General features: G+C 44.3%; 2 protein-coding genes across 2 annotated transcripts in view; one reads left to right on the top strand and one right to left on the bottom strand.

The window, feature by feature from the left end:
- The window catches only part of LOC115470995 (cytochrome b5), an 88726-nt gene that overhangs the window by 56249 nt on the left and 10710 nt on the right, over positions 1 to 21767 (bottom strand). The gene's annotated exons all lie outside the window — the stretch shown is intronic.
- Positions 4675 to 21767, top strand: part of TERF2 (telomeric repeat binding factor 2) — a 90952-nt gene continuing 73859 nt past the window's right edge. The window contains exon 1 of the mRNA XM_030204655.1: positions 4675 to 4741. The gene's annotated coding sequence lies outside the window, so the exon portion shown is untranslated. The remainder of the gene's footprint in view (positions 4742 to 21767) is intronic.

Below are 21767 nucleotides of genomic sequence, written 5' to 3'. Positions count from 1 at the left end.
GATATACCGCCTTTCTGCACTAACCACTAGGCTACTCTTCCACTCTTTGGGATTCTGGAATCTTGCTATTCTTTGGGGTTCTACATGGAATGTTGCTACTCTTTGAGATTGTGAATGGAATCTTGTTAATGGGACTTTTAATACACTGCCTTTCTGTGGTTTTTGCAACTACATTCAAAGCGGTTTACATATATTCAGGTACTTATTTTGTACCAGGGGCAATGGAGAGTTAAGTGACTTGCCCAGAGTCAGAAGGAGCTGCACTGGGAATTGAACTCAGTTCCCCAGGATCAAGGTCCACTGCACTAACCACTAGGCTACTCCTCCACTATATACTAACTATATACTAACCACTATACTCCTCCACTACACTCCAATATAAGGGTGTATTTCTCACTTTTCAATATGTGGATTGTACCTACTGTTTGATTTTACTGCTTCAGCCCAATTGCAAGAAAACTGCTGTAAAGTTCTACAGAGACTTGCTAAGTGGGGTAAAGGGTGAGGTGTGCAGAGATGGAGGGGGTGTGGTGAGATTGCCCAAAAATCAGGCGGTACTGGGAGTGAGTTGCAAATATGGTCTGGGAGATTTGGGAGGGGGGGGGGGACATGTGTTGAGATTAGGGCTGCTCACTGATTACATTTTTTAATTGCAATATTAATCGCATAGTGTACCCCTCACATTATCAATTCTCAAAACTGACATACTGTACTTTAGTTACTAAACTGAAAATAAAATCATTTCTCTTACCTTTGTTGTCTGGTGATTTTATTTTTCTAATCATCTTATTTCCTGTCTCTGGTTCTGTTCCTCTGTCTGTGCTCTGAAGTCTATTTTCAGGGCCTCCTCTCTCCTTCACTTCTTCCCCTATAACATCTTTCACATTCAACATTTTTCCTCCTCCTTATATCTGTCTTGTTTCTATCCCTTCCCTTCCCCTTCATCCATGGGCACATCTCCTCTCTCTTTCGGTCTCTCCTCCCCTCCGGTCTCTCCTCCCACCCCAAAGGCACCCTCTCCTCTCTTTCCCTTCCTCTCTATGGCCACCATCTCATCCATCTCTCTTCCCTTCCTCTCTATGGCCACCATCTCATCCATCTCTCTTCCCTTCCTCTCTATGGCCACCATCTCATCCATCTCTCTTCCCTTCCTCTCTATAAGCAGCATCTCATCTCATTCCTTCCCTTCCTCTCCATTGGCACAAATCTCATTTCCCCTCCCCCGGGAGCTACTACAGCCTTTTCTCTCCAGCTGCCCTACATTCTCTCCTAACCCCCCACCCCCACCCACGACAGCCTTTTCTTTTCTTTCCTACCACCCCATGACCGTCTCAGACTCTTCCTCCCCCTTGCATATATTTTTCTCTCCTACCGCTATCCCCCTCCCTCCCCGATGCTCCTGCAGCTTGTTCTCTCCTGTCCGCCACACACTACAGCCTTTTCTCTGCTGCCACCGCGTTCTCTGGCATCTCATCCCATCCTTGCCACACGTGGCCCTCCAAACTTGACTTGTACACATGGCGGCATTAACCACATGCTGCTTCACTCCTCTCTGTAACCAGAGCCCTCCTGCTACGGCAGAAGCGTAGCCAGACACCCAATTTTGGGTGGGCCTGGGCCTAAGATGGGTGGGCAGAACTCCACCCTCTCCCACAAGAGATCTCTCCCTCTCTCGCCTGCATGCCATATGGGCTCTCAAACATTCCCCCCTCCCCCGCATACCTTTTAAGTAGCAGATTTTTACCGGCAGCGAGCAGCAACTAATACACACAGCTCATGTTGGTCCCACAGCCTTACCTTTGATGCAACTTCCTGTTTCCACATAGGCAGAAATACATCAGAGGGAAGGCTGTGGGGTCGGTGCGAACAATATGTATCAGTCGCTGCTTGCTGCAGGTGAAGATCTGCTATTTATAAGGTATGCAGGAAGGACAGTTGTTGGGCGTTTTTGGCTGGTGGGGCTTGGGGATCCCTGCCAGCCATATCATAGGTGTGCTGCTATTGGGTGGGCCTGAGCCCAAAGTGGGTGGGCCTGGGCCCACCCGGGCCCGCCACTGTGCTACGGCATCCGACTCCTGCAGCAGGAAAGAGGAAGTTTCATCAGAGAAGGCAGGACACTAGAGAGGGACTGCTCCAGTTACAGAGAGGAGTGAAGCAGCGTGTGCTTAATGCTGCCGTGTGTACCAGGCAAGTTCAGAGGGTGGCGGGCAGGTGGGATGAGATGCCAGAGAGCGGGGTGGCAGGAGAGAAAAAGCTGCAGGAGCACCGGGGAGGGAAAGGGAGCGGTAGGAAAGAGCAGCATGACACTGTTAATTGCGTTAATTAGCCAAGTTTAAAATGTTAATGCGTTAATCGCATTAAAACGAGTTAAATGAACAGCCCTAGTTGAGATGACACCCAAGATATGTTTACTTATAGTTTAACTGCAGTTTGTATACTTACAGCAAAGTGTTTGGACAGCTGATGAAATTTGGCAAAAGATATGAGAAATAAGTTGGTATCATCAGATCACTGCCTATAGGAGGGAGAGAACCCTACCCCCCCCCCCCAATACTGGGCTATTTGGGGTCAATTTGCGAGATGGTGTAAGAGACACTTGATAGGAATGTTGGATAAATGAGAAGGGAGCAGGTGATATCACAACGAGAATATGTAACTGTGCCCGTATTTTCACCGGGGGGGGGGGGGGGGGGGGGGGGTATACGGTAATAAAAAAAAATCAAGGGGAATGTGATTGTTCAATGTTGTTTAGATGCTTATCTCTATTGCTAGTTTTTCATTTGAATAAGGCTGCAAAAATACATTACATTAAAAACAAAAGATAAGCTCAGATCACACTTTGTCCTGAACTAGAGGAAGGAGACAAGGGCAGCAAAGGGTAAGAATGATAGCGGGCATGAAAGGGGTTTGGCAGAGGGGGACAGCTAGCAGGTGTCTTGTGTATGCCTCTGTGAGACATATGAAGGATGGATGGCAGAGAGATAAGTGGCATGATGTGTGCAGACATAAGCACTTGTGAAATAGGACATAGAGGTGTGATGTGGGAATGAGAAGGGGGGGGGAGTAATATGTGCGTGTTCATGAAAAGGTGATCCTCCCTCCTCATAAGTACATAAGTGTTGCCACACTGGGACAGACCGAAGTTCCATCAAGCCCAGTATCCTGTTTCCAACAGTAGCCAATTCAGGTCACAAGTACCTGGCAAGATCCCAGAATAGGACAATTCATTTTATGCTGCTTATCCTAGAAATAAGTGGATTTTCCCAAGTTCATTTTAATAATGGCTTATGGGTTTTTCTCTTAGGAAGCTATGCAAACCTAACTGCTTTTACCACATTCTCTAGCAATGAATTCCAGAGTTTAATTACAACTTCTCCTCTCCCTGGCCTCAGATCTTCCATCCCAGAACCCCCTTCCTACCTCCATCCTCTCTTCAATACCCTCAGATATTGCCAAATGAAAGGCATCATTTTCAGCAGGCTTTTCCCAGGTTTAACAAATGTGTGTATTGCACTGTTACATGGCAAATTGGAGAAACTGAAACCTTTGAAGTCAATTCTGTTAGAGCTGTCATATATTATGTACATATTACATTTGTAATATTTGTTGTGTAGTTTTATTTTCATATTGTTTTTAGTTGGTTTTATTTATTTATGTTTTTAATGACCTGTGCACATAACTTTAGCAAGTCACCTAGAAATGTAGACAGTGCAAGGGGCTGGTGGTTGGGAGGCGGGGATAGTGCTGGGCAGACTTATACGGTCTGTGCCAGAGCCGGTGGTTGGGAGGCGGGGATAGTGCTGGGCAGACTTATACGATCTGTGCCCTGAAGAGCACAGGTACAAATCAAAGTAGGGTATACATAAAAAGTAGCACATATGAGTTTATGTTGTTGGGCAGACTGGATGGACCGTGCAGGTCTTTTTCTGCCGTCATCTACTATGTTACTATTAAAGAACAAAAACTGGAATGGCCGCTGTCGTGGACAGGATGCTGGGCTCAATGGACCTTTGGTCTTTTCCTAGTGTGGCATTACTTATGTACTTATAAAAGAGCACTACTGAGGTTTAATATTCACTTTAATCCTGAGGTTTAAATCAATAGTTTCACTCAACCACTCACATCATTAGCATAACTTCCCACAGGATAGAAACTGTAATCTCATCCACTGTCTCCATCTGCTGTTAAGGTGCTGAAACTCACCATTCCACCTTCCCAAATGCCCCTTATCAATATTTCTTTGACATTCCATCTTCTCTCCATCAAATGGTTTCTACTTTTTTCATATGGAGTCTGAGTTGTTATGCAAATACGTAACCCAAAACATAAAATACATTTCCACTGGAGACTAGTAGGCAACAAGCTGCTGGTTTATGGGTTTTCAGATTTTTCATTAGCTGAAGTTTTCCTAACCAACACAACAAAAATCTTTTGTAGATATCCATTTTGAAAAAAAAATTGTATTCATGTGATGTTCTGCTAAATCCCTGGCTGTCACAGCTTCAGAAGTCTTAGTTTCCTTCTAGTGCTACCTATCTAAGAATCTAGGACTATATCCTTTTGGGGTGCAGCCTATTCCCAGTTGCTTCACCAGACCATATCTGTTCTAACTGTGGGCGGCAGAAATACTAAGTAGCTAAAGGGAGCAACAGACTACTTAAAGGAGAGTGAAGTTGGCATTGAACTTTTTTTCTCTCTGTCTCCATCTGCTGGTGGGAATGTAACCCACTCATCTGGACTGGTAAGATTATAGTGGGGTTTTCCATGTCATAACAAAAAGTGTATTATTCCAAAAGGTGTAAATCATAAGAAATACATAAAGAAGAAAAAAAAGAGACTATGGTTCAATTCCTGTACTGTTTTTTTTTTTTTTTTTTGAGTGGCCAAGAATACTTCTGAGGCAGAATTTATAGCTCCTGGAGGGAGTCTCAATCATTGTACAGCAGTGGTACTTACCATACATCAGTTCCATAAAGAGTGGTAGCCAGTTACTCTTGGCTAAAGAGTATCAACTGCAATGGCTGGGCTAGACTGGGTGGGGGGTGAGGGGTTACAAAAAAATGGAGACGTTATGAAAGTTTGTGGCATTTTAGCACATAATGGAGTGGAGGAGTGGCCTAGTGGTTAGGGTGGTGGACTTTGATCCTGGGGAACTGAGGAAGATTCCCGGCACAGGCAGCTCCTTGTGACTCTGGGCAAGTCACTTAACCCTCCATTGCCCCATGTAAGCCGCATTGAGCCTCCCATGAGTGGGAAAGCGCAGGGTACAAATGTAACAAAATAGATACTATTGGAGATTCTACATGGAATGTTGCTACTATTGGAGATTCTACATGGAATGTTGCTATTCCACTAGCAACATTCCATGTAGAATCTCAAATAGTAGCAACAGTGGAGGAGTGGCCTAGTGGTTAGGGTGGTGGACTTTGGTCCTGGGGAACTGAGGAACTGAGTTGGATTCCTACTTCAGACACAGGCAGCTCCTTGTGACTCTGGGCAAGTCACTTAACCCTCCATTGCCCCATGTAAGCCGCATTGAGCCTGCCATGAGTGGGAAAGCGCGGGGTACAAATGTAACAAAACACAAAACTCTGAGTTGCAAGCCCAGAGAAGCAGGAAAAAGAAACCTGCTAACTGTGCATCCTGATCCCCCTTGAAAGGAGAAGGAGATCTAGTTATAAAACCAAACACCAGGTACACTGATATAAGCATTTTGCTGATGGAAGAGCTTGATCAGGGTCAAATTTTAGCCTTTGTTGAAAGGAATTCATGACTTCACATCTAAACTTGCAAAACGTAACTCATTAAAGAATAAATTGCTATAGAGCAAAATTCTCTGACCCCTATGCACATGCACTAAGGATACTGAAAGCTCATCTCTTTAAGGAAGCCTACCCAAATGCCCCAACCTAATCTCGCCACCTTCCACCCCCAATTCTGGTCTGACTTAAATACCAACCTCCCATCCTTCTCTTTCCATCTCTCCTTAATTTTATCCCTCCTTACCCTTTCTCCCAAATTACACTATCCTATCCTGTCTACCCTCTTTTATCCTAGTCATATATTATCTAGCTCAACTTATCATACACTACTAAGCCCAACTTTACATTGTTTTACTACTGTTTTATTAAAATTCTATTAACTTTGTATTTCAAATTACTATGTAAGCCGCATTGAGCCTGCATTGTGAGGGAAAGCGTGGGGTACAAATGTAATAATAATAATACTTCCAACAGCAGGCCCTGGGTGAGGTGTCTTAGCTGTGTTGCCCAAGGTTACAGGCAGCTGCCATGGGACTTGAACCTAGGCCCTGAAGTCCCCAGGCCACTGTTCCAACCATCAGGCTACTCCTCCGCCCCTTATAATCAATTTGCAAGATCTTAACCATCTCCTGCAGCTCTATGGCTCCTTTCCAGCTTCAGCGCAGAGAACAGCAATCAGAATTATTGAGCTGCTCATTCAAAGTAACATCCAGAGAATCAGATGTCTGCCTGGGAAAAGAAATATTCAACTAGCCAAGACCTATTAATAGGACAGCATACAAGAGCTGGAAAATGTTCCATTTATAATTCACTACAGGCCAAGTTGTAAGTGTGGTAATAGAGATTGCATAAACATGACTCACTGAGATTGCTAGGCATCATAGTTTAATAGCTACCAGCATACTACGGAGAAGCAGCTCTGTCCACCTATCACGTAGTACGCTGATAACCCTACACTTGCAAACTTTTTGAGAAAAATACCTTCTACATAAGTCCATGATTAAAACAACACTATTGGTTTGGGAATTTGTTAAATCTGAGCATACAAAAATAAAATATTACATTCACTAAATTGTGATTTCTGTCCTCAGAAAATAATGTGGAGGAGCATTTTCAATATGACGCCCAAGTCCAAAAGTAAACACCTATCTGAAAATGACCAGAAAAGCACTGGTGTAACGAAATGTCAAGAAAGACATTTATGAATGTTCGAAAATACCCCCAAGAACTGTCCAAATTCAAGATGCACCAGAGCCTGACATAGATGTCAGAGAGTTGTGTCCTCCAATGGGAAATATCCACATGCAGAAGTGGTCCCCCACGTGTACATTTTTACATGGTGCTTGCACGTGGAAGGGTGTTTTCCATACTGCCTCAGACACTTGAGAGAAATAATGAAGAGGCATCACCACCCTGCCACCACACAACTTCCCCATGAGGGCCTGGGGTGGTGAGAGTTTTCTGCATGCTGCATCAGCCATGTGCAAGCACCACACCTTGCCAGGATCACATGCAGGCCCTCTCCGATGCTGAAAATGCCAGAACATGTCCCCCGTGACCAGAGAGCTCCCCCATCCAAGTCTGCAATAAATGCCTGCACATCTCTGACACTGCCCCACCGTCACCTAGTTCCAAGGCTACACATTTTGGAACAGTCCTGATGTATGACCACCCCATCCTGGTACCTCCTTGTGACTCTGGGAAGTCACTTAACCCTCCATTGCCCCAGGTACAAACAAGTACCTGTATATACTATGTAAATCGCTTTGAATGTAGTTGCAAAAACCACAGAAAGGCAGTAGATCAAGTCCCATTTCCCTTTCCCCCTTTCCCTTATGACATATCAGAAGTTAGCCAAGTATTGGGTAATCAAGCCATTGTGACATCACTGATGAGGTTGGCTCTTATTGGTGGAATGAGTGGAGGAGTGGCCTAGTGGTTAGTGCAGTAGACTTTGATCCTGGGGAACTGGGTTCAATTCCCACTGCAGCTCCTTGTGACTCTGGGCAAGTCACTTAACCTTCCATTGCCCCAGGTACAAAATAAGTACCTGAACATATGTAAACCACTTTGAATATAGTTGCAAAACCCACAGAAAGGAGGTATACAAGTCCCATTAACAAGATTCCAGGCACAACCTCAAAGAGTAGCAACATTCCATGTAGAACCCAAAGAATAGCCAGATTCCGGAATCCCAAGGAGTGAAAGAGTAGCCTAGTGGTTAGTGCAGTGAACTTTGATACTGGGGAACTGGGTTTGATTCCCACTGCAGCTCCTTGTGACTCTGGGCAAGTCACTGAACCCTCCATTGCCCCTGGTACAAAATAAGTACCTGAATATATGTAAACCGCTTTGAATGTAGTTGCAAAAACCTCAGAAAGGCGGTATATCAAGTCCCATTTCCCTTTCCCTTATGACATCACAATATCAGAAGTGAGCCAAGTATCAGGCAATCATGCCATTGTGACATCACTGATGAGGTTGGCTCTTATTGGTGGAATGAGTGGAGGAGTAGCTTAGTGGTTAGTGCAGTGGACTTTGATCCTGGGGAACTGAGTTCTATTCCCACTGCAGCTCCTTGTGACTCTGGGAAAGTCACTTAACCCTCCATTGTCCCTGGTACAAAATAAGTACCTGAATATATGTAAACCGCTTTGAATGTAGTTGCAAAAACCTCAGAAAAGCGGTATATCAAGTCCCATTCCCTTCCCCTATGGGACTTGCAGCCTGATTTCAATGGGCGGCATCAGGCACTACTAATCTCACTTTGCTTTGGAATGTAAGGTCAAAACCAGGACTGCTCCAAAAATCGCCAGCCTGGAACTGGGTAACTAACCATCTCTGCCAATGCTCCAAACTGTACACGCATATATGAACGGTAACGCAGACCCGGCAACCCTAGGCCACACTGCACATCACCATCTCCTTGCCCAAGTGCAAAGTGTGCTCAAACCATCCACTAGTCCTTTGTTCACCTAGTGCCAAGTAGCACCTCTAGCCATGTAGAGACCGCACAGCCCCTACCAAGACCCCAATCTGGCTCTCCTCAACTCACATAGGCTGTCAGAAGGGGCAAAACAAAACATGTGCAGCTACCAAGGGCCACCACCTCAACCCTGTCTCCACCAATGTGTTTTGCAGACGATTTGGCATCCACCAATACTCAAAGGTACTCCGGAGCCGTTATCGGCAGATCCGGAGGGAGGACCCAGGGCTGATCCAGCACATGACGGAGCACCTGAGAGCCCGATGTAACAACAACACAGTACCCCCAAAGCAGTCATTCCGTCCAGCAAGCCCAGTTTGCCCAGAACCCTCATATTCCCAACACGTTATTACAGGTGACCCCCCCCCCCCCCCCCAAAAAAAAGGACCCAACATATCCAGATGGGGGCTCAGCATCCCACTGTGAGCAACAAGGTGGCCAGCATGTCATGTACAGCTATCTAGTACATTCCACCATCTAAGGCAGCAAAAAGACACAGGAATCAGGAGGCGGCACAGTGGGAACCCAGCCCTCATCTCCTGTTTAGAGCCCACAGCCTCAGACAGTAGGTTACACCTCACACACTACTCACAAAGCAATGTTCAGGGAAGACAGCACAAGGTGCCACCCACAAAGCAAGCCCTCAGGCCCTGCAGTCCACACAGAATGGAATAGAAAAAAAAAGATGTGAATCACCAATGGCAATGTGGAGAAAAATCATTTAAAACAGGCCCAACATGGCCGCGTTTCGCCCTCCTAAAGAGCTGCATCAGGGGCCAGCATATAACAACCCAGTGGAGCAGTAAAACCAGTTCCACCTACTGGACTAAAACAGCTCCTCTCCTGAGAAGCCACAGCAGCACTTTGTGGTGAATTTGAGAAGCTGAATGGAAGTCCAGTAGGTGGAATTGCTTTTACTGCACCATTGGGTTGTTATATTCTAACCCCTGCTTTTTCTTCACTGCAAGTTTGAAAGATAATTGCAAAAGTAAAGTTTGGTATAAAAATTGGGACCAGTCAGGAAGAGGCTACTTTTAAATTATAGATTATCTGTGCTTAAATACACCAGTTAATTTATTTATCAGTAGTAGAAGATGAATAATATTGTAATTTAATAAATGAGTATATTTATTGATAGATTTAACTGCTGGGATTTATATATGTGCTGTGTAGGCTCTGTCAGGGGCTGTCTTCGCTGCTGGGCAAAGTTATGCATCACGCAATAGAGATTTTGGCAGCCTTATTGTGGGGTGTACAGGAGCTCCACCCAGAATGGCTGAGGTATCGAAAGTGATTCTATAGCTTACACAGGTGCTCTTAGAAGTTCTATTGTAGCGCTCCTCTGACTCATTTTGAGGGTGTACAATGGGGGTCATGAGCCAGGTTCACTGGGCGTTGCTTCTGTCACCTGGGAGAATTGCTTCAAAAAAGGTGGGAAATAAATCTTAATAAATAAAAATAGTGTATCTGTTGCCAAATATCCAACATCTAGCCTCCCTCTAGAACTAAGAAAAATAAGTCAAAGCCATCTTTTCCAACTAGCATTTAGGGCCCTGTTTACTAAGGTGTGGTAGCATTTTTAACGCGCCTACAATTAGCGAACGCACTAACTGTGTAGACGCCTATAGGGATATTGTAGGCACGTATATGGTTAACGCATGTTTAAAAACATTAACGCGCCTATAACACGGCTTAGTAAACAGAGTCCTTAATTTTGAGAGTGGCCATATTTGATGTTCTATGATGAAGCTGATTTTATTTTGGGTTTTATCTCTTTTAGTTAGGTTGTTCTTGTAGTTTTTAGTTGTGAATGTTTTATTATAACTTGCTTAGAGAGAAATCAGGATGTAAATGCGATAAATAATTTTTTTTAAATAGGTCTCCTGTGTGGCTTGCCAGGCAGATGCCATTGCATAATGACTACATTGTTAACAACCGTATTATACAAAAACAGAATCTTAAAGTACTACATGCAGTAGCCCTGGTGTCCCACGATTCTATAGGCCAGTGATGGCGAACCTATGGCACCCGTGCCCTCTCCTTTGGCACGCGCGCCGTCGCTGGTCCGCCCACTCTCCCTCCCTCCAAGCACCAGGCCGGCCTCCCTCCCTCTTCCAACCAACCAGGCCGCCCGCCCACCCTCCCTCTCAGCACCAGGGCCCCCCCTCCTCCAAAATTTAAAAGGCGTACCTCGGGGTTAAGGTGGCGTCAGCAACGGCAGCGAAAAGCGTGTTCTTTGCTCAGCGCGCCTTCAGCCTTCCCTTCTGTCTCTCAAGCTCTGGTCCTGCCCTCATAGGCAGAAGACAGAAGGGAAGGCCGAAGGCACGTCGAGCAAAGACCACACTTTTCACTGCTGACGCCACCTTAACCCCGAGGTACGCCTTTTAAATTTCAGAGGAGGAGGGGGGCGGGCGGCCTGATGCTTGGTTGGTTGGTTGGAGGGCGGGCGGGCTGGTGCTGGGAGGGAGGGAGGCTTGATGCTGGGTGCTGCTGGGTGGGAGGGCTGATGCTGGGAGGGAGGGCGGGCATGGGGGAGAGGAGGGTGGCTGGACATGGATGGAGGGCAAGAAATGAAGAAGAAAGGAGGAAAATAAAGAAATAAATGGAAAGGAAGCCCTGGAAACAGAGTTAAGAGAACAGATAGAGAGCAGCAGAATCAGAGACTAGGACCAATATGGATAGAAAAACAAAATCACCAGACAACAAAGGTAGAAAAAAATCATTTTATTTTCATTTTAGTGTTTAGAATATGTCCAATTTGAGAATTTACATCTGCTGTCTTATTTTGCACTGGGGATACTGGACCTGTAACAGCTTACAGAAATGATTTATAATGAAAAAAAATCATTATTTTTTTTCTCCTATACTAGTATAATATTTTCAATTATGTCTGTTTATATGCGCCATGGCTGGTGTAAGGGGTGTGGCTATCATAGAGGTGGAGACATATGTGGTGACCCCGCCCATAATGAGTACCGTCACTTTGCGATGAGTAATTAGATTTTGGGTTGCTGTTTGGGCACTCGGTCTCCGAAAGGTTCGCCATCACTGCTATAGGCTGTGGGAAGGGCTTTAAGAGCCACAAAAATGGAACCAAGCTGTGTCAGACCAGGGGCGTAGCTAGGTGGGGCCATGGGGGCATGGGCCCCCACAGATTTAGCCCTGGCCCCTCTACTTTTGACCCCCGTCCCCCCACTGCAGCTGCCAGGTACCTTTGCTGGTGGGGGGTGGGACCCCCGCCAGCAAAGGTACCTGGCGGCGGTGGGGGAGGATCAAAGGGGGGGGGGGTCGGCGGCTGGGGGAGGCAGGCTAAAATGTCCCCCCCTCCCACTGAGATCTGGCTACGCCCCCCTGTGTTAGACAGGCAGCAGGTGGCCAGTAGCACATTTCAGTCCTTTGTAATATAATATTTGTATTTCACTAACTCCCAAAAGCAGATTACAGAAGATGTAACTACGCAATAAAGATATTTTTATAAAAAAAAAAATACCCAAGTGTCTGTGGAAGGAGTAATATGAAGAGATTACTTTCAAGAGACTGCCATTACCTGAACGGCCTAGTAAAGACACTGAGCGTTCTAAAATCTTCTTATATCTAATACTAGAAAACAAAGGCTAGAAAAGCAAATCAAGAATCATCAGCTCTAGAAGAGAGTTCAAAGGAAATGAAAGAAGTCCAATCAAGTATTCAGGACTAGAGTCAGCAAAAATCTTGAATGATCAGATATGCTCATTTAAAAGCCAAGCGAGCAATGCAGTTTTATCAAGGGAGGGGTGGCTGGAAAGAGGAAGAGGAGATGCTGGCCTAGAGCTACACTCCTAGGCCTTGCTCTCCTCCTGCTGTCAGTCAGTGGTAGGTGGAAAGGGGAAGCAGCAAACTAAATGGGATGGAGTGAATAGAAGTTTTCAAAATATTGGATGGGGTCTCCGAGTGCAACACTGGGTTGTCAGGAAGGAAAGAAGGAAACGAATGAGGGAAGATAGCGAGTGGGGAGCAGAAGTGAAGAGATATGATGGGATTTTTTCCTCCCTCTCCCCCATCCACAATCCCCCCTTTCTTCTCTCCTTCCATGACTTCCCAACTCCCTACCCAAAACCCCTCCTTCAATTCCTCCCTCAAATGCCTCCTAGCTCCTAGTTATCTTCACCCTCCAAAAAATGAAAGAAATTGACAGTCAAGTAAGAAAATGACTACTATAAATAAAAAAAAATACTGTACATAAACATCTATATTTTTGCATATTTATGCAAATATTCCACAATTTGTCCATAATTTCTGAAACTTTGCCACTGATGTTTTCAACTCTTCATGAGAAATCCACTGGCTGTAAGCTCTTTTTAACTGCTGTGTATGGTGGTTCTTTGCTATTGATGTGTCAATAAAGATAAGGTTTTGAATTAAAGACAAAACAACTGGGGGCTGTGATTACCGGATTCTTTCTAATAATCCACACACACACTTCAGGGCCGGAAAACCCTTTAATTTGGAGTTTTTATTCCCCATCCCCAGCTATAACCTTGATAACAGGTACAAAATGACTGGTCATTGTGGGTAGGTGAAGGATAGAGGAGAGAAATGCCTCGGTACTTTCAGTCCTTTTTCTCCACAGCCGTGTCAAGTAGCTCTTCTCACAGCACCTCAGGTTTGGTTTTTTTCCTCCGCTGACTGCTTCCTTTTCAGTCCCTCACTCCTCCCCTCAACTCTAAGCACAGGAGACTGCAGGAAAGTTTTTTAAAAAAAATATTACTATTCGATATCTCATGGGAAGAGACAACATGGAACTCAGTTGTGGCTGTAAGATCAAGGATATATCATGAACCCCTGGTAATTAGAGAGGGGAGGGAGGACTTGGGAAGGAATATAGAAAGCTGATGGTAAGAATAGTCCTAGTAGTTTCATGTGAGTTCTTAATGTATTTCCTAATGATACATATCTACATATATAGTTCCATTGATGGTTGCATTGTTATTCATACTAAGATGAGGGAGTGGATAGGAGGGTAGGGAGGGGGGGGAGGGGGGATAAATCTGCAAAAGTCGGGGGCTGCAGTAATCATCCGACATCTGTAATGTTGGTATAGGTATGCGAATTGATGGAAACTTGATGTGTTGGATGTGTGTACCTTGACCCCTGGTCATCAGAATGTTGCATTGTAATGGGTTCCCGGGGGGGGGGGGGGGTCTATCAGAGCACAGGCCCCTCTGGGAATCATGGCAGTTTGACTGTTTAGGTATCAAGGGGGATACTAAAGGGGGTAGGGGAGTTAGGGATGCGGGGTAGTTTGGTATATAAAATAATCTGTTGATGATAATGGCGTGCAACGAAGTGTATTTGTTATTGATATGATTGTAACTGATCATATAATTGTGTCTGTTATACTTGATGTCATCAATAAAAATTGTTGAAACATAAATATTACTGCCGCTTAGTGTAATTTCTGTAAAATTCATTGTGAAGTTTTACAGAATATCAATAAAGGATCCCACATTTTTTCAAAATAGTCTCAGGATTTCTTTCAAATTTAACTATATTACAAATCGTTGACCACCAAAATTGGAAGCATATACTATCAATCTGTGATCTTTCCAATTATGTATTACAAGCAAAAAAAAGCCCGTTTCTCCAAAAATGAAACGGGACCTAGGAAGGCTCTCATCTAAGCGATTTCTCGTCTCTCCCCTGCCCTCCCCTCCATGTCCAGCAATTCTCCCCTCCCCTCCGTGTCCAGTGACTCGCCCCACCCCCACCTGCCCTCCTTTTAAGCACCCGAGTTACAGTTCAACACCAGCCCTCACCTGCCCGCCCTCTTCTCTGACAACAGCCCTCCTTTCCTTCCATTTTACCTGACATCGCAGCGGCGTCAGTGAAAGCGGCAGGCTCGCCTCGCCTCGCCTCACCTCGCCTCCAGCCTTCCCTTTCCTTCTCTGTCAGTGTCCCACCCTCCTCTGATGTCGTTTCGTCTTTCCTCGAGGGCGGGACACAGAGGGAAGGGAAGGCTGGAGGCAAAACGATTCCGTAAATGTCATTTGCATACAGTTACGAACACAGCCAGCCATCCATCCAGGGATGCAGACTGAGAAATCATCATATAGGAGATTACTATTAATACTATTGCCATAAGGTTATCAAATAATTTTTTTTACTATTGTCAGATACTGAGTCAAGTAGAGAAGCAAATCTTAAATAATGAACTTATATGACAGAGAAATCATGAGATTTGTTATGAAAGTTATCCTATGAAATCCTCCCATTATTTTCAACTTGTGCAGCCCTCCATTCATACTCTTTTGACAACAAAACAATCTCACAGACTGTTCTCATGGCCTCCAGTAAGCAAAGCAAAATTTAAACTGCTTTTGCAATGGGATCAGGCACTAAACAAGCAAAACCAGAACCACCTTTGCCGTGCAAATCTGCTAAAGAGAGTGGTGAAAACGGGAATCAGCTATAAGGGATCAGTTGCCACACATCATTCCACAGACTACAGCATACAGATTAAAAGGAATAAAATCAGATTTATTGCAACTGAATTTGCGTTTTAACAACATTTCAGAACAGAATCGACCAGCTGCACAGAAATAGCCAAGATGGCGCTGGAAACACAGGAAGCTCTGGACGACACAGGAAAATGAATTAGGCACAACATCAGGATTTTGCGCCTTCCAGAAGGTACTGATGACAAAGAGTTCTTGGCAACATTTTTAAAACTACAATTTCAACATCCCTTCTTACCCAAACGTGACTAGGAAAACTCCACATCCTACTATTAAAATATTACACATTTTCCTCAAGACTTTGAAATATTGCAGGCAGCAGTCACTACAATGGAATGGGCATTGAATTACTAACCTATCCTAATGGATTTACTAAACATATTATGGACACTTGTAAGAAATCCGAGGAAATAATGGCACGTAGGAAAAGGTGTTAACTTCAGGCAAGTGGATATAAATATTAAGCTAAAAAGGGAACAAGCATGACAACTTCCAAGTGACAAACAACACAATGAAAAGGATGGATTAAAGAAGCATGTATATGCTACTCAAAATAAAGTCAGGGATAATATAACATAGTAACATAGTAGATGACGGCAGAAAAAGACCTGCACGGTCCATCCAGTCTGCCCAACAAGATAACTCATATGTGCTACTTTTTGTGTGTATACCTTACCTTGATTTGTACCTGTCCTTTACAGGGCACAGACCGTGTAAGTCTGCCCAGCACTATCCCCGCCTCCCAACCACCGGCTCTGGCACAGACCGTATAAGGTATAAGTCTGCCCAGCACTATCCCCGCCTCTGGTACAGACTGTATAAGTCTGCCCGGCACTATCCCCGCCTCCCAACCACCAGCTCTAGCACAGACCGTATAAGTCTGCCCAGCACTATCCCCGCCTCCCAACCACCAACCCCACCTCCCACCACCGGCTCTGGCACAGACCGTATAAGTCTGCCCAGCACTGTCCTCGCCTCCCAACTACCAGTCCCGCCTCCCACCACCGGCTCTGGCACAGACTGTATAAGTCTGCCCAGCACTATCCCTGCCTCCAACCACTGGCTCTGGCACAGACCGTATAAGTCTGCCCAGCACGATCCCTGCCACCCAACCACCAACCCCGCCTCCCACCACCGGCTCTGGCACAGACTGTATAAGTCTGCCCAGCACTATCCCTGCCTCCCAACCACCAGTCCCGCCTCCCACCACCGGCTCTGGCAGAGACCGTATAAGTCTGCCCAGCACTATCCCCGCCTCCCACCACCGGCTCTGGCAGAGACCGTATAAGTCTGCCCAGCACTATCCCCGCCTCCCACCACCGGCTCTGGCACAGACCGTATAAGTCTGCCCCGCACTATCCCTGCCTCCCAACCTCCAGTCCCGCCTCCCACCACTGGCTCTGGCACAGACCGTATAAGTCTGCCCAGCACTATCCCCGCCTCCCAACTACCAGCCCCGCCTCCCACCACCGGCTCTGGCACAGACCGTATAAGTCTGCCCAGCACTATCCCCACCTCCCAACCACCAGCCCTGCCTCAGACCGTATAAGTCTGCCCAGCACTATCCCTGCCTCCCAACCTCCAGTCCCGCCTCCCACCACTGGCTCTGGCACAGACCGTATAAGTCTGCCCAGCACTATCCCCACCTCCCAACCACCAGCCCTGCCTCAGACCGTATAAGTCTGCCCCGCACTATCCCCGTCTCCCAACCTCCAGCCCCGCCTCCCACTACCGGCTCTGCTATCCAATCTCATTATCTAGGAACTATTTAAAACTGGCAAAACCTTGTGCAGGAACAAGCAGCTTCCATTCTTAGGGCCTTAAAGGCAGAAATGTATTCTTGTAAAGAGATTTTCACACTTTTTTCAGTTGTTTGAGCCTCTGCAAAGTATTTGGATGGTAAAAAGCTACCAACCGCAGGTGGCTCAGTGCTAGAGACCCAGGTTGCATTCCTGGTTGGATACAGCTAGTGCCAATGCAGAAATGCACCTGGTGGCCACACTTCTTAAAGTTGGAGAAAAGAACTGGGATGCGATGATTATGAATGAAAAGGCTAACACGATGCCGAAAAGAGCACAAAGAAACTAAGTCTGTACATCTGAAAATAAATATTATTCCACTGCCTGTACACTTCAGAAAGTGAATGACATCTTTTACACTAACATTTCAATCACATAAAGCTTCTAAGTGGACTTAAACCTTGTCAATGAAAACCACTGTTTACTGAACAAATCTTTTTTTAAACATACAAATCTCTTGCCAAGAACAAAGCTGGTTTGTTCTGCAATTCACAGATAACCTTTCAGACACATGCAGGGACAGACAGTCCACAACAGCTGAACTAATCTGCCAGGGAAACATGCAACAGTAACTCTATTCAAGAGGGATAAATATTAGCTTTTTTTTTTTTCCTTAAAGCAAAAGCGTTGGATTTTTTTGTTATTTTAAATCCGATTTTAAAGTTTTCTTAAACAGACGATATTGAAGAGGTCTTATGTACTTACTAGTAACTAGTTTTCAATGCCACTACACACAGTGCCAGTAAAATTTGCTGTAAGAAGCACCTCCAGGCAGGCACCCCAGTAATGCACCACCTTGGCACCTGGTATTGGCGATTCTAACGTTTACCAGCCATATCTGCTGATAGTTAAATGCAGTTGAAATGTGTGTAATTTGCAGTATTCTGTGTGTAAGCCGGAGCCCTGCGTATGTACCCTTAGAGAAAGGTGCTTAAGTGTTCATTTTCTCTGCATTTACTCACATAAGGAACGTGTAACCATGAACTCTTAAGCATGGAATTGCCCTTATATGTACAGCTAAGTGCTTTGCTTGTATTACACATATATCCAGCACTACTACTACTAATCGTCATTTGCATAGCGCTTCTACAGGTACACAGCGCTGTTATGTACTATATGCAGGAGGGTTACGTGACTTACCCAGGGTCCCCAGGTTCTCAGCCCACTGCACTAACCATTAGTCTGCTCCTCCACTCCAGGATAGGCAGGGGTCCTCCTCCAGCTAAGTCCACGCAGGTCCAAGATAAGATCCCAGCACTCCACCAAGAAATGTGGTCCTTATCTCTTCACAACAGATCCACATCCATGGATGGCCCAAGTGGGCAGGTGTATGCTATATCCTGCTCACTGTTCTCTGGGCTGTCTTTCCACTCAGAGTGAACACCTAAACTCAGCATCCAAGCAGCAACATACTGTATACTATAAGATTAATTTGTAAAGTCCACAAGTTAAGTTCCAACCCTTGGATTCCTTCCCTAGCAACTTATAATCCAGGGATTTTAACTGTCCACAAGTCATATGCAAATCAGGTCTGGAAAAATCCAGTATCTTCTTCAGTCTCTCCTCTGGTTTGGGCTCTCCCTGACAGCTCTTCCGCTTGGGATAGTTTTTTTTTTTTTTACATAACAGGTACTATCCCCTGCCTCACAGTTGTCAACCAGAAAGTCGTACGTTGTAGAAGGCATCTGGCAATCCCCTTGTCTCAATCACATTTCCATACTTTGGTGTTCTACCCCATTGGCTGCACTGGAGCAATCCATGAACTCCACTTCTGACATTTGATCCTCCCCTTGTATCTCAGGCCTCTCCACTTCCAAAAGAGTAGGTTCCTCCAGCCTCTCGGGTCTCGTTAGAAACTCCACCACCTTGAACCTGCTGGGAGCTATTACTTAGTCTGTAGATCCCGGGAGGCTCATCTTCCTCAGGGCTTCTCTCTTTACTAACCCTACCCCTGCAAGGTCTCCTGGGCATCTGTGACCTCTCCTCCCCTCCAGACTGGGAATACCTTGTCTACTGGTGTACATGTTTCAAGAACCCTTGTGCTTCATGGGAAACCAATCTTGGGGACAGATTTATGGACTGGGACACAAACATCCTCTTGAGTATAACAATGTATAGCTACATTTGATATATGTATTTTTAAACACTGCTACCCCTGTTTAAAAACAAACACAGACAACCCTGTCTGAGTATTAACCCAAAAACGTTTTGTAAAAATAAAATCTAGTTCAACTATAATCAGAAATAGTAATCATAACTTCTAAATATATTTTATTTTGTTTAAGTAGGTACAGATTCCAGACATTACAAGATAGCTTTGTGCCCTTATCTTTGCTATAAGGTATTCTGGATGATGGATTTTGTATCTGTGATTTATATCATAATGTTTTAAAACAAATGTGTGTTAATATGACTATGTATGTATATTTGTAACCTGCTCTGGGAGTTATCGGTAGAGCTGGCTAAATACACATATGTATGTATGTATGTATGTATAAATAGATACATATTAGAATGCTAAGCAATAAATATGGACTTAAGAGAAAACGGACCTTGCAGGCGGCAGACGCCCACGTTGCGATCAAACCGTCTCTCTAAAATTGACATGTCAAAAAAAAAAAACAATGAAAAGAGCACAAGAGGAGTCTGAATATAAAATCAAAGGATAAAATGAGCAACAGAACACATTCCTGCAGCCTTACGGAAAAGATTTCACAATGTCGATGTACTTTTTTAAATTTTCAACTTTTATTAACGTTTTTAAAGTATTAAATAACTGCAGAAAAAGTCCAACAACTGTAATTTACATCTAGCAATTGCTGCAGAAAAGTTTTCACTATGTCATAACTCTTCTCAGTCAAATTACAAAAACAAAAGTTATAAAGTTAAAAAGTTCTACTTTGGGAAATAGCGAGATACAAGTTTTGGATCAAAGTATCTCACACCCAATTACAACAATTGCATAAGAAAACTTCAAAACATCACAGACGAACCACTACCAAGATAACTAAAAGAATACCTAAACCCCACCTCTAGCATCTCCCGTCCTGCTCACCCCATCTTTGTAGATGACCTCTTAACTACAAACAGCTTTTTCAGGTCAGTCTCAAGGGGGGAGAGGGCAAAGGGTATGCAAAGCGCGACTACATACATCCACTCAGCTTGGAAGCCATACCAGAAGTCATAAGAATATAAGCGTTGCCATACTGGGACAGACCAAAGGTCCACCAAGCCCAGCATCTTGTTTCCAACAGTGGTCAATCCAGGCTTCAAGTACCTGGCAAGCTCTCAAAACAGTACGATACATTTTATGCTGCTTATCCTAGAAATAAGCAGTGGATTTTCCCCATCCATTTTAATAATAGTCTATGGACTTTTCCTTTAGGAAGGCATCCAAACCTTTTTTAAACCCTGCTAAGCTAACCACTTTTACTACATTCTCTGGCAATGAATTCCAGAGTTTCATTACATGCTGGCTGCAGAAATATTTTCTCTGGTTTTAAATTTACTACTTTGCAGCTTCATTTCATGCCCCCGTGTCCTAGTATTTTTGGAAAGAGTAAACAAGCAATTCACATCTACCCGTTCCATTCCACTTGTTATTTTATAGATCTCAGCCATCTTTTCTTTTTCATTTATCATTTTCATTGCCCTTCTCTATACCTTTTCTAGTTCCACTATATCTTTTTTGAGCTTCAGTGACCAGAATTGCACACGGTATTCAAGGCAAGGTCACATATGACATCCTGATTTTTGCTTTCCACTCCTTTCCTAATAATACATAACATTCTATTTGCTTTCTTTGCTGCCGCTGCCCACTGAGCAAAGGGTTTCAACGTATCATCAACTATGACAGCTAGATCCTCTTCCTGGTCAGCAACTCCTAATGTGGAACCTTGCATCACGTAGCTATAGCTCGGGTTCCTCTTTCTCACATGCATCACTTTGCATTTTCTCACATTAAATATCATCTGCCATTTGGATGCACAGTCTCCCAGTTTCAAAAGGTCCTCTTGCCATTTAACAACTTTAAATAACGCATATTTAATTACCTCACCAGTTATTCCAACATCTAGATCATTAATAAATATGTTAACAAGTAGCAGTCCCAGCACAGACCCCTGGCGGAACCCCACTAACTACCCTTCTTCATTGAGAATACTGAACACTCAACCCTACTCTCTGTTTTTTTGTCTTTTAACCAGTTTTTAATCCACAATAGGACACTACCTCCTATCCCATGACTCTCCAATTTCCTCTGGAGTCTTTCATGAGGTACTTTGTCAAAATCCAGATACACAATATCAACCGGCTCATCTTTATCCACATGTTTGTTCATCCCTTCAAAGAAATGTAATAGATTGGCGAGGCAAGATTTCCCTTCCCTAAATCCATGTTTGCTTTGTCTCATTAATCCATGCTTACGTATATGGTCTGTAATTTTGTTCTTTATAATAATCTCTACCATTTTGCCCGGCATTAACATTAGGCTCACCCAGTCTGTAATTTTCTGGATCACCTTTGGAACCCCTTTTTTTTTTTTTTTTTAAATTGGCATTACATTGGCTACTCTCCAATCTTCTTGTACTATGCTTGATTTTAAAGTTAGATTACATATTACTAACAATAGTTCTGCAAGCTCATTTTTCAATTCTATCAATACTCTTAATGTATACCATCTGGTCCAGTTGATTTGCTACTCTTCAGTTTGTAAAACTGCCACATT

The sequence above is a fragment of the Microcaecilia unicolor genome, chromosome 5, assembly GCF_901765095.1.
Source record: "Microcaecilia unicolor chromosome 5, aMicUni1.1, whole genome shotgun sequence".
Classification (NCBI taxonomy): Eukaryota; Metazoa; Chordata; class Amphibia; order Gymnophiona; family Siphonopidae; genus Microcaecilia; species Microcaecilia unicolor.
The sequence above is the reverse complement of the archived record's forward strand: the minus strand, read 5'-3'. Positions and strand labels throughout refer to the sequence as shown.